Source organism: Ambystoma mexicanum, chromosome 2q (genome assembly GCF_040938575.1).
Source record: "Ambystoma mexicanum isolate Mex_15411 chromosome 2q, UKY_AmexF1_1, whole genome shotgun sequence".
Classification (NCBI taxonomy): domain Eukaryota; kingdom Metazoa; phylum Chordata; class Amphibia; order Caudata; family Ambystomatidae; genus Ambystoma; species Ambystoma mexicanum.
In genome coordinates, this window is record NC_090924.1 from 211,393,951 (window position 1) to 211,400,236 (window position 6,286).

Below are 6,286 nucleotides of genomic sequence, written 5' to 3' on the forward strand. Positions count from 1 at the left end.
AATTCTCTACTATGACATCACAGCAAGAACATACAACATCTGAAAATGGAAATAGCTGCTAATACACAATTCGATACAGCTGTTGCTATCAGAGGCATCAATCGGCGCCATATTGCCCATATGGGATACAATCTGGCCCCATTAGCAGGCATGGTGACATTGAAAAGGCACATCCTTGCACTTGACCCACATGTATGTTGTGATTTCAAAACTCAAACTGTAAATGTAACAGTCATGTAAGGGTAAGTGTCAAACACCATAATTATGAGTGCTTTGTGTGCGTGTGTTCTTTTTACTTTCCCAAGGCAAACATTTCAAGGATTACCATTAATGTTGTACCAGTTGGCATGGTTTTATGATAGACACACACATGATTTCAGGTGACTGGGGGAGCGATAGCTCAATCAAAACTGTACTTTTAAATACATTAAACAGGAAGAACAATTCTTAATCAAATTGATAGGGCCTACTCTACCAAGTTTAGGAGTCAGGCATCAGTCCACATCAAGAAAGGAAAAAAGTACTCCATTTTCAAGAATTGTCGCCCTTGATGGTATACCTCAAATCGACCCACCCATTCTGGCCCTATCGTAGACATACACACCCCATGCCTCACAGCAACTCTGCAATGGTCTTTCAATATATAGCAAGCCTTGTAACACATTGCTGGCCACAATACTTGATTTCTTTTCCCCAAGAGTGGGTCTTTGGGTCCTTATGAAGTGCTAACTTCCCCTCCACCTGAATGCACCTGTTTGCCAACTGTGAAGAATCTGGACTATTCGTCTCTTTGCCCCCAGAGGGGAGCCACCCCCTTTGAGGTTAGGGAGGTGAGCCGGCTAAGCAAGACTCTCCCTAGGGGTCTGGGAAAGTGGGACCTCACTGGGAGTGGCTCCCCTCTAGGGGACAAGGACTCTGATTCCTATGAGGCATTCTCTATCAAGAATACATTTTCTGCATATATAGGAATCAAAATGATTGATGTTACTTTTGTTTTGGATTCAAATAGCCGTGACATTACTTCAATCTTTCTGGCTTCTGGTAATGCTGGATTCTCCCTGAACTCAATAGTCAAAGAGGAATGACACACCCCATTCATTATTGGCTGTCAGCATAAAAAGATGAGGAACCTTGAATGGAGGAAAAATAATCCTGTGCAGAGGCGAGCCACTGACAGGAAGATGTCCTGGAAGGGCAGAGCCATGCTAGACCGCAGAGCTGGCAGAAGTGTGGAGAGTGAGCGTCTCACTGCCAAGATGCCAAAAGGTTGGCGTCCCGAGCGGCAACGAAGTGGAGAACAAGAGGGAGGTGGTAGAGAGACCGGCTTGCAGGTGACGTGACCACACCGGAGCAGTGGTGAACCTGGGGCCCTTTAACTAATGGCGAGATCAGACTGCCACAGAGAGATCAAATCACCGACCTCCACATGCGAAGTGTGCTTCCTGCCCAGCCGGGCAGAAAAAAGGAAGCGGACGCTCTCGAGAAGGTAAAACTAAGGACAGGGGCGAGTGGCGGTGTCCCAGAGTGCTGAAGAAACCAAGAGGCTTACGGGAGCCTGGAAAACCCAAACGTTAAACACAGGCAGACGCCCAACCGAGGCCCCACTGCACTGCATATATCAGAGGGCCAGAGTGCTTTGGAGAGCTCTAGAAAACTAAGTGCCATTGAGATACAAGGCTGGGGAAGGCAAAGGGGTTACGGAAGCCTGTGAAACCCGAACGCTCAACACAGGCAGACGCCCAATCAAGACCTTGCTGAAATAAACACATCAAGGGCCAAGAGGGTTTCGGGGAGCCCTACAAATACCAATAATAGGTGAAAAGACTGAGACCAGAGAGAACTGGGAGGATTCCATTGTCCAAACCCTAAACAAGAACACTATCAAATGGAAGATCCAAAATGGTGGAATCGCACTAAGAAAATTTGGATGTGTTTGAAGACTTACAACTTGCTATGTAAAACCTGCAAAGAGGCTGGAGAACTGTATTGTGAACTTTGATCATTTGAAAAAGCCTTCTTTGGGAGGAAACCAAAGTAGTTTGGCAAAGCAAAGCCTGAGTGGAGAGGCTATTGCTCTGGTCTATTTTTGTTACGTTTTTTCTAAGTGGCAGGTCCAGGTAGGAAGTAGGTTTTGGACAGATGACGTTTATTATTTTGGTCACCCGTAGTTTAGTTTAAGTAGAGACATACCCTCATAGCAATCGAGTTAGATGGGCATTTTTCTTTTTCTTTAAATAAAACCTGTTGAACATGCTAAGTCCTAGTCCTACTCATTCTGGTTCACCACACCACCCTCTGCCTCCTCTTCAATAGCTGCCAGCATCCAAGTTCCTCTGCAGACTTGAACTCTGCCACTCCCTTCTTCTGACCAGGCTTTGATCCTTACAATCCTCTGAGTTCCCGCATCGCCTTAGGGCATCACCATATAAAAAGCAACAATGTTCCTCTTGAGAGGTAAAGGTTGCTTTACTGTGACAGCTTTATGCTTAGAAAGAATTGCTAACCTGGCCCAATCGCCTTACACACTTAACATAAGCAGCTTCTAACATAAACACATAGGTGTAACTGTTTAATCCATGACTGCACCCCTAAGTACTGCCTCTTGCAATCCTTCTCGATTCAATGACCACCTTTTCAGCTAAGAAGTCCATTGCATTACATTAAACCTTCCATGATATTTCTCTAGCACACTCCAGTCCTTACCCCGCTCGCTCCTCCAACCACCCGCCCCTTCCATTGCTGCCCCGGGCTTGCCTGTCTGCCCAATAGCACTAATCAAACGCTCCCTATCTGTACTTCAGCAAAGTTAGCAGCAAACAACTCTTCACTACAACTAGTAAGCAAAGCCTCAAGAGATTTCGTGCCTCACCCACTTTCCTCCTCTTCTTCTTTTCTCCCCAGAGCATATCAGCATTCCAACCAATTGCAGTCTAGAAGGATCTATGAGGTTTCCTCGAACTATATTTTTGCAAAGAACAACTTTGCTGAATTTGGATCGATTTTACCAGTGATCTATTGCAAAAATGAAGTGGAGACCCCTTGCATGCCCCTATGACCTAAGCCATACCCTGCTCTTGAACGACAACTCCCCTCCCCTAGAGTATAGCAATCAATGAAGGAAAGAGGGGGCCCTTTCAGTCGTACCAGTATAGAAAGCAGCCATTCCAAGGTCAGTCTCGGCATATCCAACATTACCATCACGTCCAGGAAAACGGCAGTGCAGCTTATTGTCAAACATCTTCCTCCCTTTGCTACCCACCCATTTCACCAACAAATACTCTTTCCCGAGCCTCTTGGAACTTACCACTCCCACTCCCTCCTTCACCTATCAATAATACAGATAGCAAAACACATGACATAATTCACAAATGAAAACCGTTTTTTTTTTTAAAATTAAATTTATATAGAGATTTTCCAGCACAATAAACAAGTTGCCAATACAAAACCAATTCTTAACACAGAAAGCCCTTTCCCTCCAAAACAGTTTTTATTCAGATGTATCTACTACCCATTTCTAAAGGCCTAAAGTAGCTCCGGTACCCTGATGACTTTCATTGCCCCACTCGCATTAGCGCCAAACCTTCTACCAATCACATCCAAACTCCCTTCCTCACTACTGCTCACACTTGTCAGGTGGATATTGCCTTCTTGTCTAAATGCCTAAATGCAAGTTCCTGCCTGTGGCCACTGATACATTAATACTCAACACATTCCCTAAATGGACATATTTTCTTGTTGCGGCAGAGATGTGCCGAGCCTGCACGAAGTCCACGCAAGTTATGAAAAAGTGCCACGCAGTCGATTCCATGAATCGACATGCAGGGTCTTGCACGCAGTTTGGAGCGAAATTCACAGATTTTCCACATAAATAATTCCATGAATCAGGCCCATTGTTTTTTAACGTAACTTATCATTGTTTTTGATGTAGCCAGAACCTATCGGAACATTCGGAATAGATAATATTATTTAGTTTTAACACCCCCCCCAATAGTGAGGCCTTTCACACAGACCAGTTGGAGATATTATCAGCTTACCCCTAAACTGACAGGCACACGTAACACGCATCTGTTGTTGCAAACCATATATTACGTAATGGTAGGAGCAGTCTATTCCCACATGTGCTTGGATGAATTAAGCCACGATGAAGGTCTTCATAGAAATAAAACAAGGAACTGAAACATGCTGGCAGTGTAAATACTATGCTGACTTTATATATTTAGGAGGGGGATTTGCATGATGTTTCTCAATTTAGTATTGGTTACTTTCTCTAAAAAAGATTTTACAGATGTAACTACATAACTAATTACACACACAAAATAATGTAAAATAGGACCATGCAGTTATGGCGTTTACCAGGATGGTGCGTCTGTAAACATGAGGGAACATGGGTTATTTCACAGTGGCAGCGATAGTAAACTAGATAGTGGACTCTTAGGTAGGTGTTACATACAATTGTTAACTAGGTTGACCTTCCTAACACCAGCTAGCGGTAGTTAGTATTTCCCAGTTAGGTGACAGATAGACCTGGAGTGCTATAGATGACCGAATCTTTATCGGATGACGATTGGGTTCACTCTGAGGTCTAAATATAGTCATATCTCGGGAGGATAGCTCAGGGGCAACGCGCTCGCCTTGGAAGCAAGACGACACAGAGCAACACAGGTTCGATACCCAGGTCCACGCTTAGAAACCTCTGGGTATTGTGTGGGGGTGAGGGGTCGTTTGGGCCCCCCCATACATTCAGCACAAGAACCACTTGCTCACGCATTAGCGGGGGACGCCTCCATTGCCCTTATGCTAACATTAGCATAAATGGGGCTATTGCGGGATACACTTGGCTTCCACTTTGTGTGCCCTCGACTCCATGTTTGGACTAGGCCTCACTCAGATACTATGAAAAGGCTTCTCTCCCCACTGCAGCGCCGCGCACAGCGCACTCATGTCCCCACCATTTATTCCACTGTCTGAAAGCCTCCCAAATTCCTTTCTCACGGATGCGCCGGGGATAAGTGAAACAAATAAAAAAATGTATCATTTCACCCTTCCTCTGTGATCACTGTCCTGTGTGTGAACCGGATCAAACCATGCCTTGTAGCTCATCCATCTCCACAAACCTGCTCGTACTCCCTTACCACCCGCTGTTGGAAAATTACTGCCAATGTAATCTTGTGCCGTCCTAAGGTATTCTCTTGATGTACCAGAAGTGTGACCCTGCTGTGCAGCCCACCCCAGAGTGCCCCCACTAAATCCAGACCTCTGTCGCAGTATATTGTGCCCTAAAACTAACATATGTCATTATACTCCCCACTCGCATTGATGTGCTAAAACCCGCCCAGTCGCCCATGTTATCACAGAGGACAAGCCCCCTAAGCCCTGTACCCCATAAAAGTCCCAATGAAAGATGATGTAATCACGTGTATGCAATTTATAGGTTTTCAAGATTTACTCAAAGGTATACTAATGATTGTTGCTTATTATATGTCTGGTGGTAGTTTCTCATGACAGCTTAGTTAGTGTCAACTCTATCTCACCGTGACCTAACCCTCACCCCTCCTGGACACAGGCAGCTGGACCTCGTGATGCTCACCCTCCCGCCAACTGGGCAGCCTATCCGGAGAAACCAGATCCTAAAGCAACATATGTAATCCCACTCCCCAATGAAGTGGGAGAATGGGACAAAAGACCCCCCAATCCCCTCGCGCCCCTGGCCTAGAGGATTGCGACCCGACACCCGCCACGAGACGAATTTGCCTATTTACCAGACGACCAAATACCCTGGTACAGGAACATACGGATGTGCCCACCAGCCTGCCCACCAGCCTGCCCTGCTCAAGCCGACACCTGCGGCATGGATGAACTCGACTGAACCATTCAACAGTAAATAAACACATCGTTAGAGATGCCATGACGACCTAGCCAACGGTCAGAACACCCGGGCAACCATGCACACTGGACACTCCCACACCAATCCACACGAAGAACATATTCGGTGCTATGACGTAGGTGACGGACACACCCACTCACGTGCATCTTTATTATTTTTCACATAGGTTTTTCAAAATGCAGAAACGCAAGACGCACAAAGCACTCATCTAAAATGCTTGCTGACGCTTCTCCTAGCCCATGCAATGTGATGAAAAATGCAACGAAGACATGATACTGGATATGAAGCAATATGATACCGTAACTTAAAGTGCCGTGCATTAAACATCCCCACCTATGCACCAGGCCCAAGTAGGCCGCAAGCAAGAGCCTCCACGAACATTGAACGAACAAGAGTACAATT